The 17,406-nt window shown below is 41.7% G+C and overlaps 1 long non-coding RNA gene across 1 annotated transcript; it reads left to right on the top strand.

Moving 5' to 3' along the window:
- The first annotated feature begins 12,902 nt into the window (after nt 1–12,902).
- On the top strand, nt 12,903–16,654 carry LOC106604964 (uncharacterized). Its single transcript, XR_001328767.2, has 3 exons — nt 12,903–13,052; nt 13,916–13,991; nt 15,049–16,654. It is a non-coding gene; the product is annotated as an uncharacterized lncRNA (long non-coding RNA).
- Nucleotides 16,655–17,406: the final 752 nt, after the last annotated feature.

Genomic DNA, 17,406 nt, shown 5'->3' with positions numbered 1-17,406 from the left:
AATTATAATCAGACTTTCATATTAGCGAGAAATAATTTTCTACAAACCAAAAGGTTATATTGATACATACCATGTTAGGGTTTGTGTCCCCACACAGCCATGTCCCCATGTTACAGCGCTTGTTTACGGAAAACAAATGAAAGACAAGAGGTAACCTGTGCTAATTAGCTATCTAGCATGCTCCGAACACCTTTGTGTAAGTGTAACTCGGGAAGTGTAGCGCAAGTGTAGTTTCGTCAGATGGAGGGACCCATAGCTGTATGGATCTGGGCAAAAATGCAACAGTAAGTGTAGCTTTTTTATTTGAAGGATTAATTCTCGCCGATGAAAGATAAGGGCCTTATGTTTCGAAAGCCATATTGCAAAAGATGATTATTGACATTTCTCAATGTTAAAACACAGCGGCGGGATTGTAGTTCACATGAGCCAGTCGTGGGCGAAGCTAATGGCTGAATATGGCTGTAGGGAGAAGGCAGAGTTTGGGCGCTCATGCCTTCCCTTGATCTGGGTGAATAACAAGTTCAATTTTATTAAATAGTTTGGGGCATGACCTCATCTCCAAGGGATGCTCCTCGGAGCCAGATGATAATGACAGGTAGCCCTATGCTGGGCAGCTGGCATCGAAAACCCTCCGCTGTGCGAAAGGAGTTCCAATGATGGGCCTTAAAGGTTATTATGCTGGTGGTGGGGAGGTGGATAGCTGTCGACAACTGTTGCTGAAAAACAGAAAGTGGGGGAACATGATTTACGCCCATTGGTTGAGAGAGAGGAAGGTGATAATTGCAAGAGTGAGCCCATAGGTTGAACAACAACCATGAGGAAGGTGCTTTATTGTGCTTATAGGCTATGAGGTAAATAGATGAATGACATTCCGTAAGTGGCTCATAGGAAAGGAGAGAAGAAGCAAGATGCTATGCTGATGATACGTCTGTATTCATTCCCACTATGCCTGTATAACTGGAAACAAAGTGAATTATGTTCTGCTTACTTGATGAAGGTAGACCTTTCCTGTAGTCAAATGACCTTTGTGGCTTCATGGGTGGAACGTTATTAATATTTTTTCATAATTAACATTATTTTAAAAAACCTGCCGAAAATCCGATGTTCTATGCCAAACAGTTTTGTTATATTTCAGTCTTCTGTGATTTTTTGTTGTTGTTTATTTGACCTTTATTTAACTAGGCAAGTCAGTTAAGAACAAATTCTTATTTTCAAGGACAGCCTAGGAACAGTGGGTTAACTGCCTTGTTTAAGGGGCAGAACGACAGATTTTTACCTTGTCAGCTCGGGGATTCAATCTTGCAACATTTCAGTTACTAGTCCAACGCTCTAACTCTAACCACTAGGCTACCTGCCGCAGTGATGTACAGTATCAGTCAAAAGTTTGGACATACCTACTCATTCAAGGGTTTTTCTTTATTTTTACTATTTTCTACATTGTAGAATGAAATTTCACATGGAAAATCTTGTTTGTTCGACTTATTCAACATTTATATATGTGTGTGTGTTTAATATTTATGCAGGTGCAACCCAACAAGCACCAAACGTACTTGGCAGAAACTGAAGACGAAATATACTTCAAACAGGTAAGCTAGAATTTCATTACAAGCAATTGTGATGTTGTTTAGCCTACCCTACCTAATTAAATAGCATTCAGTGGCTACATTCAACATGTCACATGTTTAAGTAGTTAGTGAAATTTTCTAAGCAATATTTTTTTCTTTTTTCAGCCATCCCAACACTGCCAGTATTTAATATTGTCTATTTGAAAGTAACCCCTAAATGCCTTTATACATACAAGTCTCCAGATTTGTGCTTGCTGGACATGTTCAAATTTGACCTCCATTAGAGCCAATAGAAAAAATGATGGTAGCATATTGTGTCTCTGACTGTTCTTCCATCTCGTGTGTCAGCGGGGTGGTCAGGATTGTTATCAGGGTTGTTCACTGGTTGAGTAGGACATTGTTCTTCTCTAATTGGGACATTGTTGTACAGAATCACACATGCCACAATAATGTCACATGCCCTTTCTGGGGTGACCCTGAGCCTTCGAAGGCACTGGAACCAGGCCTTGAGCATCCCAATGGTCATCTCTACCCTGGCTCGTGTCCTGCAGTGAGCCAAGTTATAACGTTGCTGCGGGCCGGGCTCAGGATCAGGGTAAGGGGTCAGCAAATAGGGCTGGCAGCTCTGTCACCGAGCAGGTAACCATCGAACTCACCTATGATAAAATGAGGATTCAGTTTACATTTTCAGTTGCAATAGGAGTAAACAAAATATTGATTATAATAGGACATAGCTATAAACTCACCACGGGCAAATCTAGCGCTCAGTGTACACTCACGAAAAATGCGCGAGTCATGCACAGACCCAGGCCACTTTGCTTCCACGTTGCTGATGATGTGGGCTGCATCACATATGATCTTCACAGTGCAGAACAGTAATTAGCTGGAGTAGATGTATTGTGAAGTATTTTCATTTGGAATGATAAAGGCTACTATTTAGGCCTACCTGCACATTAGTGCTGTGGAAAGACCTCCTTTTCATTTACTTGAGGAGCTGTGATAGGAATATGATTGCCATCTATGCAGCCAATCACACCTGGAAACTAAACAAATTAACTGATTAGTGCGTCAAGCGTCATACTAAATAAATAAATAATTGCTTAGAATGATACCTGCAATTCTTCCTTGATGAGTCTTGTGGGTCTGTGACTTGAGAACACCACAAAAGTGTACAGTAAACGTTTCAGGGCAAGAGTCACATTTCTGACAGCCTGACAGACTGTTGCCTTGGAAATATGCTCAGCGTCACCAATGTTATATAAAAAACTCCCGTTGGCAAAAACCCCCCAGAGTGCAACACAAAGAATTTGTTCCCAACTAAGAGCATGTCCTCGATGTGTCATATGAACGATATGAGGGCTGAGAATATTGATCGATTGTGCAGAAAAACAGAAACAGATAATCATCAGGGAATCACAAAACATCCAAGCGGGGTCTGATCACCCTCTCCCGACTGAGCTTTCTGCGGAGTATTTGTGCTTCAGTATCAACTGGCTCTTCAAGAAAAGGACACTCCATGTGTGACACCTCCATCAGTCTGCAGGTTTCAGCTAAAGAGGAGGAGAAACTCCGGGTTAGTTGAAGAAAACCTGCCACTGGCCTGTGAATGAAAAACAGGAGACAGAATGTTATAGTGTAACAGATGAAGAGAGTGAGTAGCAGAGTGGGGTTGGGCATGAATTTACAGTATATTTGCATAAAGAATGAGAAAGTATTGAGTTTAAGTGCAAGCTATTATGATAGTATCCCTGGAACCCAATTTAGAATGCTTAAAGGGGAAGTTCACCCAAAAACACTTCTGGCCTCTTTATAACACTTACCTGGTCTTCCATCAATACCCCAGACTGTTTTTAGGTCCATTGCCTGAGTATTCAGATGTACGTAGGTAATAAGCTGATTCTTTCCCCGCCTTCTCCATTGAAACCCCATGCAACGTCAAAGTCCATCATAAATACCTCCCAAACAGGTATCCCATGATCGCAATAGTCCTTGTAATGACTTTCTCTGCACAATTTTTCAGCTAACTTATTTCAGTAGGCAAGTTTTTACAAATTGTTTCATATTGAAATTCAGGAAGAATATTAATGCCCGTCGAGAGTCAGTATCTGGGACTTCCGAGGTGGGTGTGGTTGAAGGATGTAATCAATTTTCTGTTCTCATTCCTTCACATTATTTGTTGCCCTCGTCAAAAGCAATTAAAGAATGTCAGATCGAGAAAGAAAAGGAAATTGGAGACCTGCCTTATTTTCAGAATGGTACTGTTGTGCCATGTCGTTTTGAGCCGGAGTATACTGAAGCTGAGTTGTTCCATTTGCGGGCTGACGGAGAGAAAAGAAAAACACTGAGCAAGCAGATGTCGAGGAAACACATGCTCTTCCCAGAACGCACAGTGACTGATGTGGCAGTTGCGGAAGATGCCTACTGTCAATAGACAGTTAATGTCCTGGCTGTCGAGAATGGGACAAGGAGGTAGAACATCAGACTCACGATGCAGCAGAAGATGGCATGTGTGTAACTAAACACTCCGATTTCTTGTCTCATCAATCCTGGTGTGCTGGAGACTCTTCAGAATGCCCAGGATCAAGTAGAAACGACGTGCCAAACCTGATGGTCCAAATGGGAAGCTCTCTGAAGAGTAAATGTTTTGGCTAATATTACTCACGGGATATTTATATTACTCTAAGATGAAAATAAATAGCCTACCTAATGACACCATTCCAACTGTATTTTTGAGTATCCTGCCTACACCCCATAATGTAACTGGCTACTGTAGTCCCCTTCAAGTTTGTCTGACATTGATGTCATGCTGGCTACGTAAACAGTGTCTAGAACAAGTGGATGCGCTATAGAAATAGAATGTGAAGGGATCTGCACTTCACAATCTGGCTCTACATAAACAATAGTTTATATTAACAAACAGTGTAAGAAGTATAAACTCCATAGTGGTAGTAAAGTAAAACATGTTGCTTGCAGCTGCAAGTCTAGTTTTTATACCAATAATATCCTAATTAGCCTGTATACCCACACACAAGAGGAAGAAAAAGCTACATTGGATTCCAGGAAGTTGAGGATGCTCATTGCGTCTTATACGAATAACTTCTTTTTTATTATTATTTGTAACTCTTACCCCATTTTCTCCCCAATTTCGTCGTATCCAATTGGTAGTTACAGTCTTGTCTCGTCGCTGCAACTGCCGTAAGGACTCAGGAGAGGCGACGGTCGAGAGCCATGCGTCCTCCGAAACACAACCCAACCCAACCAAGCCAAGCCAAGCAGCACTGCTTCTTGACACAATGCCCACTTAACCCGGAAGACAGCCGCACCAATGTGTCGGAGGAAACACTGTGCACCTGGCGACCATGTCAGCATGCACTGCGCCTGGCCCGCCACAGGAGTCGCTAGTGCGTGATGGGACAAGGACATCCCTGTCGGCCAAACCCTCCCCTAACCCGGAAGACGCTGGGCCGATTGCACACCGCCCCATGGGTATCCCGGGTGGCAGCCGGCTGCGACAGAGCCTGGACTCGAACCCAGAAACTCTAGTGGCACAGCTAGCACTACAATGAAGTGCCTTAGACCACTGCGCCACTCGGGAGGCCCATTTACATTCAGACACCCGGACCCGACATCACCTCCAACACCCAAAATTAAACACTCCCTGATGCTTCCCTTTGTTGAGTCGTCATTCTGTAACGATGTACGCTGAGAGTCGGGAAGCAAGTTCAGGGAGTGAATAGATTTAATTAATAAATGAACAAAACAAGAAACATGAACAGCGCACCAACATGAAACAGCAACAATGATGACTGGAGAAGAAACCAAAGGAAGTGACATATAAAGGGCAGGTAATCAAGGAGGTGATGGAGTCCAGGTGAGTGTCATTATGTGCGTAATGCTGGTGACAGGTGTGCGCCATAACGAGCAGCCTGGTGACCTAGAGGCCGGAGAGGGAGCACACGTGACGATGCCTAAAGTGACGAGTTAAAGGCAATAGGTCTACTGAGCTCAAAGCATGAAATATACAAATATTGAATCGCTGACATATCAATTGATAAAATGCCTGATGTTGCAAATCACCACTTAATGTAAAATATGAGTGGTTAGCTTATAGACTTTAGGAAACATGTTTGATTTTTATATGATACCAATCCATGATTGCTGGCGATGGAGTGTCGGCGAGGCCGTTCGATAAACTGCTTAAGCTACATTAAATAGTACCCGCAAAACACCAGTCTCAACGTCAACAGTGAATTAGTCGACTCCGGGATGCTGGCCTTCTAGGCAGTTGCAAAGAAAAAGCCATATCTCAGACTGGCCAATAAGAATAAAGGATTACGGTGGGCAAAAGAACACAGACACTGGACAGAGGAACTCTGCCTCAAAGGCCAGCATCCCAAAGTCGCCTCTTCACTGTTGGCGTTGAGACTGGTATTTTGCGGGTACTATTTAATGAAGCTGCCAGTTGAGGACTTGTGAGGCGTCTGTTTCTCAAACTAGACACTAATGTACTTGTCCTCTTGCTCAGTTGTGCAGCGGGGCCTCCCGCTCCTCTTTCTATTCTAGTTAGAGCCAGTTTGCGCTGTTCTATACGAGATTGTACGAGATCTGTTGTACGAGATCTTCAGTTTCTTGGCAATTTCTCGCATGGAACAGCCTTCATTTCTCAGAACAAGAATAGACTGACGAGTTTCAGAAGAAAGGCCATTTTGAGCCTGTAATCGAACCCACAAATGCTGATGCTCCAGACACTCAACTAGTCTAAAGAAGGCCGGTTTTATTGCTTCTTTAATCAGAACAACAGTTTTCAGCTGTGCTAACATAATTGTAAAAGGGTTTTCTAATGATCAATTAGCTTTTTAAAATGATCAACTTGAAATAGCTAACACAACGTGCCATTGGAACACAGGAGTGATGGTTGCTGATAATGGGCCTCTGTACACCTATGTAGATATTCCATAAAAAATATCAGCAGTTCCCAGCTACAATAGTCATTTATAACATTAACAACGTCTACACTGTATTTCTGATCAATTTGATGTTATTTTAAAATGGACAAAAACTTTTGAACAGTAGTGTATATATATAAATATTTTTTGGGGAGGGGGCTTGCCTGTTTTGCATGTTATTTTGGCACATATCAGTGTGCAAACAATGTAAAAAAAAAAGATATATATACACAGTGAGGGATAAAAGTATTTGATCCCCTGCTGATTTTGTATATTTGCCCGCTGACAAAAGGATCAGTTCATAATTGTAATGGTAGGTTTATTTGAACAGTGAGAGACAGAATAACAACAAAAAAATACAGAGAAACGCATGTCAAATATTTTATAAATTGATTTGCATTTTAATGAGGGAAATAAGTATTTGACCCCCTCTCAATCAGAAAGATTTCTGGCTCCCAGGTGTCTTTTATACAGGTAACGAGCTGAGATTAGGAGCACACTCTTAAAGGGAGTGCTCCTAACCGCAGCTTGTCACCTGTAAAAAAGACACCTGTCCACAGAAGCAATCAATCAATCAGATTCCAAAGTCTACACCATGGCCAAGACCAAAGAGCTCTCCAGGATGTCAGGGACAAGATTGTAGACCTACACAAGGCTGGAATGGGCTACAAAACCATCGCCAAGCAGCTTGGTGAGAAGGTGACAACATTTGGTGCGATTATTCGCAAATGGAAGAAACACAAAAGAACTGTCAATATCCCTCGGCCTGGGGCTCCATGCAAGATCTCACCTCGTGGAGTTGCAATGATCATGAGAACGGTGAGGAATCAGCCCAGAACTACAAGGGAGGATCTTGTCAATGATCTCAAGGCAGCTGGGACCATTGTCACTAAGAAAACAATTGGTAACACACTACGCCGTGAAGGACTGAAATCCTGCAGCGCCCGCAAGGTCCCCCTGCTCAAGAATACATATATATGCCCGTCTGAAGTTTGCCAATGAACATCTGAATGACTCAGAGGACAACTGGTGAAAGTGTTGTGGTCAGATGAGACCAAAATGGAGCTGTTTGACAACTCGCTGTGTTTGGAGGAGGAGGAATGCTGCCTATAACCCCAACAACACCATCTCCACCATCAAACATGGAGGTGGAAACATTATGCTTTAGGGGTGTTTTTCTGCTAAGGGGACAGGACAACTTCACCGCATCAAAGGGACAATGGACGGGGCCATGTACCGTCAAATCTTGGGTGAGAACCTCCTTCCCTCAGCCAGGGCATTGAAAATGGGTCGTGGATGGGTATTCCAGCATGACAATGACCCAAAACACACGGCCAAGGCAACAAAGGAGTGGCACAAGAAGAAGCACATTAAGGTCCTGGAGTGGCCTAGCCAGTCTCCAGACCTTAATCCCATAGAAAATCTGTGGAGGGAGCTGAAGGTTCGAGTTGCCAAACGTCAGCCTTGAAACCTTAATGACTTGGAGAAGATCTGCAAAGAGGAGTGGGACAAAATCCCTCCTGAGATGTGTGCAAACCTGGTGGCCAACTACAAGAAACGTCTGACCTCTGTGATTGCCAACACGGGTTTTGCCACCAAGTACTAAGTCATGTTTTGCAGGGGGGTCAAATACTTATTTCCCTCTTTAAAATGCAAATCATTTTATAACATTTTTGACATGCGTTTTTCTGGATTTTTTTGTTGTTATTCTGTCTCTCACTGTTCAAATAAACCTACTATTAAAATTATAGACTGATAATTTCTTTGTAAGTGGGCAAATGTACAAAATCAGCAGGGGATCAAATACTTTTTTCCCTCACTGTATATATATATATATATATATATATTTATTAAAATATATAATTTATTAAAATAAGCTGCATACACACAGGGTCTCTTTTTTGTTTTCTTGAGTAAGGCAGCTCCAAAATGCAGGTGTTTCAGCCTAGCTCAGTGCTTTCTGTGATGGTGGAGTGAGCCAGCAAAAAATAGGAGCATTGCGCCGTGATTGGCTCAGTGTTCTGTCACTCATGGGGACACTACATCATCGCCAAGTTTACGTCCTTAGTAAGGGTAGACATCCATAATTTCAGCCCTTTGGGTTCTGCCATAGTTATATTACAAGTGCCCTTCCAAGAAAGCTCAAGGTCATTGGTCACAGATAAAATGATATCAATTATATGTGCAGTAGCTTTGATTGGACTGATCATGTCAACATCTTACTTTCAAAGTCTTAGCTAGCAGTCGTCATCATGAATCAAGTCGTCAATCTACTGGCAAATCCTTTTTAATCCATATGAAGAGAATAATGAAGAGAAATTATAGATAAAATGTATCGGTGGTCATCGGCCATTAGACATAAAGTTTACACAACAAGTTGGAAATCGCAAATTCAACAATGAGTAGTTTGGAAGGAATCAGTGGCTAACTGCAAGCATTGCAAAGCAACCAGTATCCTGATATTCAATGGAGTGTCTGTGTGTTTTTTTGTTGTTGAGTTCCCACCATAAATCCAGAGAATACCAGACTTTGATGACAAAATTTGCCCACAAAGAACCGCCGTGTCACCTTCATGTTTAAGTGAGCACATCACAAGCCAAGGTGAGTCCAAAAATGTCTTGTATGCTGCAGCATAAATGATGTAATATGCAAGAGAGATATGTATACTGTAGCTAAGAAAGTAATACTAAGTGTATGTTGTGTAGTAAGCTGTTAGTAGCCCATGTGCATCACCCTAATAATTTGGTATATTTTCACCTCTTAATTTCGACTAACGTTACTGTTCTGATTCAGTGGTGCTGCACATGTAGCCTATAACCTGTTTTTGAGAAATGTCACCAACTAATATTGTAAGAGGTTTCATTGTCTGCTTATATGCCCCCTTTATTTATCCTACGGTTCTGACTTGGTGTACAGGGAAAATACTGTAAGAGCAGCCCATGTTCTGCATTCTGTCGCTGTACATTTCAAAAGTGCGTAATACATAAACTCAGCAAAAGAAGAAACGTCCCTTTTTCAGGACCCTGTCTTTCAAAGATAATAATCGTAAAAATCCAAATAACTTTGCAGATCTTCATCTTCGTTTAAACACTCTTTCCCATGCTTGTTCAATGAACCATAAACAATTAATGAACATGCACCTGTGGAACGGTCGTTAAGACACTAACAGCTTACAGACGGTAGGCAATTAAGGTTACAGTTATGAAAACTTAGGACACTAAAGAGGCCTTTCTACTGACACTGAAAAACACCAAAAGAAAGATGCCTAGTGTCCCTGCTCATCTGCATGAACGTGCCTTAGGCATGCTGCAAGGAGGCATGAGGACTGCAGATGTGGCCAGGGCAATAAATTGCTATGTCCGTACTGTGAGACGCCTAAGACAGAGCTACAGGGAGACAGGATGGACAGCTGATATTCCTCGAAGTGGCAGACCACGTATAACAACACCTGCAAAGGATCGGCACATCAGAACATCACACCTGCGGGACAGGTACAGGATGGCAACAACAACTGCCCGAGTTACACCAGGAATGTACAATCCCTCCATCAGTGCTCAGACTGTACGCAGTAAGCTGAGAGAGGCTGGACTGAGGGCTTGTAGGCCTGTTCTAAGGCAGGTCCTCACCAGACATCACCGGCAACAACGTCGCCTATGGGCACAAACCCACCGTCGCTGGACCTGACAGGACTGGCAAAGGAATGAGCGTTACACCGAGGCCTGTACTCTGGAACGGGATCGATTTGGAGGTGGAGGGTCCGTCATGGTCTGGGGAAGTGTGTCACAGCATCATCGGACTGAGCTTGTTGTCATTGCAGGCAATCTCAACACTGTGCGTTATAGGGAAGACATCCTCCTCCCTCATGTGGTACACTTCCTGCAGGCTCATCCTGACATGACCCTCCAGCATGACAATGCCACCAGCCATACTGCTCGTTCTGTGCGTGATTTCCTGCAAGACAGGAATGTGTTCTGCCATGGCCTGCGAACAGCCCGGATCTCAACCCCATTGAGCTCGCAGAGGGCGCACGTTAACCGTTAATGGCATTCAAAACGTTGAAGAACAATAAGTTAGTTCTAAGGTGAGAGTGCGGGAAGCACATGTTCTTTATCAGAGTATAAATACAATACTGAGTAATAATCAATTATGATTATTTCACCAACGAAACATTACATCATGATGGGGAATATGAATTCAGATTTTAAGAAAGCCCATGCAGTTGAGTTCCTCATTTATAGCCTTGAGAGACTGGGTAAAATGTGCATTAACGATAAATCCAACCAGATCTGATAGCTGAAGTGAATGATATTAACATTGGACGTGAAATGACGGCTAACCACTGCCGCAAACTTAAAGTAATTATCAAGCTCTCTTCTCCTGGGGTTAATCATGGAGCAAACATTGCAGCAAATAATAAGTACTACCACAAACTATGCGATGAAAAGGATATGCTGTAGCCTGGGATCAGAATTTTTAAAGATGTCTGATAGCCTCCAGCACAATTTCCCCTGTCTCTGGAGAAGCCGATTGGAGCCTTTTCTTCCCTCTGGGAGAAACAACCTATTCTCCCAGCAAAGGGATACCATCGTCTAGGAAATGCAGAGATGAGCAGAGGAGACAACATTCATGGTCGGTTAGGAGGAGCTTGTGCTGGAAATGCGGGGAACCACTGATGTCCTCAGCTGGGATTCTCCAAAGTTGAGCATCGGGAAATGTCCCACTTGCCTCGTGATTCTCTGACTTCTTTTGGGGAAACCTAGTCCTGGAGGAATCACCTGAATTGCCTGGGATAGGATGTAGATCGATCGCTGGGAAAAAGACATATCCTCTCCCTCTGGGATTTCTGGATTTCTGCGTCTGACATGACTTAAACAACACCGAAAGCAGGGACCTCATTCGACAACTGTTGCTGAAAAGAAGCAGGTGAGAGAACAGGGGTGAATTGACTTATAAATACCTCACAAGATGTACACCCATTGGTTGAGAGAGAGCAAGGTGAAAATTGCAAAAGTCAGCCCATAGGTTGAACAGCAAGCATGAGGAATGTGTGTTATTGTACTTATAGGCTATGAGGTAAATAGGTGAATGACATTCTGTACGTGACTCACAGGAAAGGAAAGAAGAAGCAAGACACTATGCTGATGATACGTCTGTATTCATTCCCACTATGCCTATATTGTCACTCCTGCTTCCGCTTCACCTCTTTGGAGCTCGAAGGTGCCAGGCTCCCCAGCGTTATGCACTCCTGCCACCATCATTATGCACACCTGCTTTCCCCCATCACGCGCATCAGCGATTATTGGACTCACCTGGACTCAATCACCTCTGTCATTACCTCCCCTATATCTGTCTGGTTCCCTGCTCTGTTCCCTGCTTCAGCATTATTTGTCGTTTGTCGTTGTTTACCCATGTGCTGACGTTGGTCCTGGTTTGTTACCTGTCTGTTCCCGAATAAATGTTGACTCGCCGTACCTGCTTCTCATCTCCGGCATCGGCCCTTACACATATAGTAGAAAACAAAGTGAATTATGTTCTGCTTACTTGATTAAGTTAATCGAGCATTCAGACCAGCCTTCCTGTTTGAACTTTAGTAAACTACATTTGAACTTTTTCATAAGACTTCAATGTCAGCTAAGAGCCTATGGGCCAACCATAAAATCAACACACTGAACAAGGATCCATTTTATTAAAAGCCATTTATTTAAGTCAGTTTCTTTTCAATTTGCAATTGATGGGGCCAGAATCCTGTAAACTGGCCAGTAAACAAATATGTACCATTGATCTGCCTGCTTTAGGGTGACACACATTTACACACACTTCACTGAAAACACTGCACTGAAAACAACTACCATGGATGCCTCCTGACCCTACAGGACTGCACAGTGTGGCATGGAATGGGTAGGTAGGTGTAGGTACCCCATTCATAGATCCTAACTGCTTTAAAGCTTACTGATGATAGTATCTCCTGACTGGAAGAGTTTTGTTAGAGCACCGACGCTTGCTCTAAATATGAAAACGCATAGCTTGCGGTATGATTTTGTTAACATAAGGAAAATATATTTTATATCAGCGAGAAATCATTTTCAAAAAACAAAAGGTTCAATTACTACACACCTCTATAAGGTTAGGGTTCCCGCACGGCCATATTTCCAATTGTACAGATCTTGTGTACGGAAAACAGAAGGAAGACAGAGTGGACTACCTGTTCTAATTAGCTATCTGCATCGCCAAACACCTGTGTGTAAATGGAGACGAACTACACAAACGTGTTGTCATTGAAAAAAAACAAATCTAGTCCATATATAGTAAAGGTTGCTATCTGCCAATGAGGGGCCATGTAGACACAAACAGAAGCAGGAAGAGAGTTTAAGACAGTGATGTGTGAATATTAGGAAGTAGTCATTTTGTTTGGTTTCTTGGTCCTTGACACACACACATATATTTGTGCATAGATACACAGTCACACACCCAGACTCAAACCCTCACATGGCTCCTCATCTTTCCGTTTTCATCCTACTCGTCATTTTTTCCAGACTATCAGGTAATGGAAACATGTTTCTATGAAGTGATGAAGTCTCATGGTTCCTTTCAGTTTGCTTACTTGAAGTCAGAGACATGTAGTTCAGACATTATTTGCATAGGGCTTTAGCATGTATTTTACTGAGCAGCTCTATGTTTTAGAATGATGTATAGTCTGTAACATGTTCAGTTGTTGTTCTTGGTTAATTGTCACTGTCGAAAAAAAGTTTATGTACTGAGAAAAACACATTTCTTTATTGAGATAAAATTGAAATAACTTTTGTTTCGTCTCTCAAAGAAAAACATTCTATTGAATAAATATTATATACATATATATATATATATATATATATATTAGGCTGTTGTCTACAGATGCTGGTCATTTGGGGTCTGTGTCTGTGTCTGTGTCTGTGCAGACAGGAGGCTCCATCACCATCCCATGTCTCTATCATCAACATTTTGAAAGCTTGGGACTGTATGTAAGGTTCTATCTGCAAAAAGATGATTCTGAGATAATTGCCTTTAAAGTTCTGAACGCTCATTGGTTTGAATGGTGGCATGAATTGGGTTATTTGGAGTACTGAACATTAAACAGAACAAGGCTATGTCAATAACTCAATTTTGACAAAATTGCAGATAGAACCCTATAGTCCCAAATTCTCAATTTCTTACTTTTACTTTTATTATAATTTCTATTATAATTTCTTACATTACTTTTATTATTTATTTTCTATAGTAAGCACTGCCCATCCTAGATGTGAAAGAGTATTGATATCTGAAATTTCTCCAAATCTAACTGAAGTCATTTTTCTAAGTATCACCCTGAAAATAATAGACCTTTATAGACACCAGTTTGTGAGAAACAATCATTTGTTTCCTCGACAGTAATGTCAATGCCATCCACCGAAGACTCATACTTAATATCAGCGTACAGCAGCTATAGATCTGAAGACGTCATTGGGTGAGTGTGCATAAACAATCAGACATTGTGTCCATGATTTAATATGGGATTAATAATAGCCTCGTTTTATTTCAGCATGCCATGACACCCACCATCTCAGATTCTTCTGCAATTGTTTCTGTAGTTAGAAACAGATAAGATTAGCAATCCTACAACATTATTTTGACAAAATATTATTTGATCTCTGAGAAATTAAGCTCATTTATTTCACCCAAATCGACCATTTTAAATTTACAGGATGAATATAATATTCAATAAATATAGTACCTAACATCTATTTTGGACCAAAACAATGAGTAAGGCATGAGGAATTGAAAATAAATGGTCAAAAACCACCCACAGACCCCCCACATGCCATGCAAATCCCAACCCAACACCGGGTATACAGTATCAGCTCTCTATGTTTGACACCACAGGAGGTTGGTGGCACCTTAATTGGGGAGGACAGGCTCGTGGTTAGCGTCGTTCCGGACATTATTATGAGCTGTCCTCCCCTCAGCAGCCTCCTGTGTTTGGAGCAGTATGGAATTGCGGTTTCTTCATCCTATGTAATGTATTTTCAGTGAATTTAGTTATGTTTTCTTTAACCCTGTTCAGAGAAATTAGTAGTTGAAGTTGTTAGGTTTATGTCCCATCCTACGTCCTGATATTACCAGGTTCTGACCACTAGATGGTGCTGCCCTTGCTGTTATTGTAATATATTTTTTAAGAATACCCCCTCTCGATGTTCACCCAAATTACAAAATTACATTTGGTTTCCTTACCCTGTAAGCAGTCTATGGACAAGGTATGACAGCAACCCATGCTTTGGGTTTGGTTTACCTGGCCACGGTTTCAAATGCTATCTATATGGTACCTATATTATTATTTGTACCGATATTAGCATTTTCGCGCTTCATATCCAAATCTTCTATAAGTAACATCATTGAAAGAATTACTCAATCCATTTTTTTATAATTTAGGATGATTTGAAAGTGTGTCCCCTATCCGCTTCAAACATTTTGTTGAAGTGGTGTTTGCTGAAGTGTCCTCAAAAAGCAATGTTATTCTTTTACAGATTACTCTACAGATTGCAGCGAACACTCTTCTACCTGGTGAAAATTGCTAATGCAGTGCTCTTCCTCCTGTGCACCATCATTGCTGTGGTGAATTTCAAGGTTAACCGACTTCGAGGTGAAATTCAGGAATGTTAGAAACCAGACAGGTCTCTCTGGTGAGAACAGATGTTGTGTGACCATACAATTGTGTTTTAAGTTCCATTATTCACCAGCGAGATGTCTTTTGTTTTGTTACAGCCAAACATTTATTTCAATCGGAATGTTTTATTCATTTGTTTTACTGGTGATTGAAGGTAAAACTACACTGTGTGCACAATTATTAGGCAAGTGAGTATTCTGATCTTATCATTATTTCGATGCACATTTTCCAACTCCAAACCATATAAACTTAAATGCTTATTGGATTTAATCATTTTCAGGTGATATGTATTTGTGCGATGAGGGAGGGTGTGGCGAAAGTGAATAACACCTTATATCAAGGTGTGTATAATTATTAGGCAGCTTCATTACCTCAGGTAAAATGGGCCACAAAATGTATTTAACTGACATTGAAAAGTCAAAAATTGTAAAATGCCTTTCAGACGGATGCAACACTCTTGAAATAGCTAAACTATTGAGGCGTGACCACCGGACAATCAAACGTTTTGTTGTGAATAGTCAACTGGGGCGCAAAAAACCCATGGAGAAGAAAAGGCACAAATTAACTGCAAAAGACTTGAGAATAATTAAACGTCAAGCTACCAGGAACCCATTATCCTCCAGTGCCACCATATTCCAGAACTGCAACCTACCTGGAGAGTCCAGAAGTACAAGGTGTCAAGTGCTCAGAGACATGGCCAAGGTCAAGAAGGCTGAAACACGACCACCACTGAATAAGATTCACAAGTTGAAGCATCAAGATTGGGCAAAGAAATACCTGAAGACAGATTTTTCAAAGGTTTTATGAACAGATGAAATGAGAGTGACTCTTGATGGACCAGATGGGTGGGCCCGTGGCTGGATCAATAATGAACACAGGGCACCACTTCGAGTCAGGAGCCAGCAAGGTGGAGGAGGGGTACTGGTATGGGCTGCTATCATTAAGGATGAGGTAGTTGGACCTTTTCGGATTGAAGATGGTCTGAAACTCAACTCCCAAACCTACTGGCAGTTTCTGGAAGATACTTTCTTCAAGCAGTGGTACAGGAAGAAGTCCTCAGCATTCAAGAAGGCCATGATCTTCATGCAGGACAATGCTCCATCACATGCATCCAAGTACTCCACTGCTTGGCTAGCCAGCAAGGGTCTCAAAGATGCCCGAATAATGACCTGGCCCTCTTCCTCACCTGACTTAAATCAATAAGCTGTAGAGCAAAAAAAATAAATGTAAATCTCTTTTTTTCCCTCCAAAATATAAAGTTTCCACATGGTTTTATTTCTTGGTCTCCATAATATTACTGGTCCGCAGAAATATACGAACAAACTGATTTTTTTGTTTTGTTTTGCACTTTTGTCACTGATTTAACTCAATTACCAGTGTTGAATTGTTTTGAATGACTAATTACCACTGTTAACCTACATAAATGGAACACATGCATATTTTGCTAATAAAACGTTTTGAAGACACTTTAGGCTACTTATGTCCCTTTACAGCATATATAACCACCATTCAATGTTGTTTGTCAGCCAAACAGAACAAATCCGGGATGCTGGCCTTCTAGGAAGAGTTGCAAAGAAAAAGCTATATCTTAAACTGGCCAATAAAAATAAAAGATTAAGCTGGGCAAAAGAACACAGACACTGGACAGAGGAACTCTGCCTCAAAGGCCAGCATCCCGGAGTCGCCTCTTCACTGTTGACATTGAGACTGGTGTTTTGCAGGTACTATTTAATGAAGCTGCCAGTTGAGGACTTGTGAGGCGTCTGTTTCTCAAACTAGACACTATAATGTACTTGTCCTCTTGCTCAGGTGTGCACCGCGGCCTCCCACTCCTCTTTCTATTCTGGTTAAAGCCAGTTTGCTCTGTTCTGTGAAGGGGTTAGTACACAGCGTTGTACGAGATCTTTAGTTTCTTGGTAATTTCTTGCATGGAATAGCCTTCAATTCTCAGAACAAGAATATATTGACGAGTTTCAGAAGAAAGGTCTTTGTTTCTGGCCAATTACATTTTTACATTTACATTTTAGTCATTTAGCAGACGCTCTTATCCAGAGCGACTAACAGTAGTGAATGCATACATTTCATACATTATTTTTTTTTTCTGTGCTGGCCCCCCGTGGGAATCGAACCCACAACCCTGGTGTTGCAAACACCATGCTCTACCAACTGAGCTACAGGGAAGGCCCAGGGAAGGCCATCTTGAGCCTGTAATCGAACC

The sequence above is a fragment of the Salmo salar genome, chromosome ssa05, assembly GCF_905237065.1.
Source record: "Salmo salar chromosome ssa05, Ssal_v3.1, whole genome shotgun sequence".
Taxonomy (NCBI): domain Eukaryota; kingdom Metazoa; phylum Chordata; class Actinopteri; order Salmoniformes; family Salmonidae; genus Salmo; species Salmo salar.
Note: the sequence above shows the minus strand (reverse complement) of the source record. Positions and strands in the feature narration are given on the sequence as shown.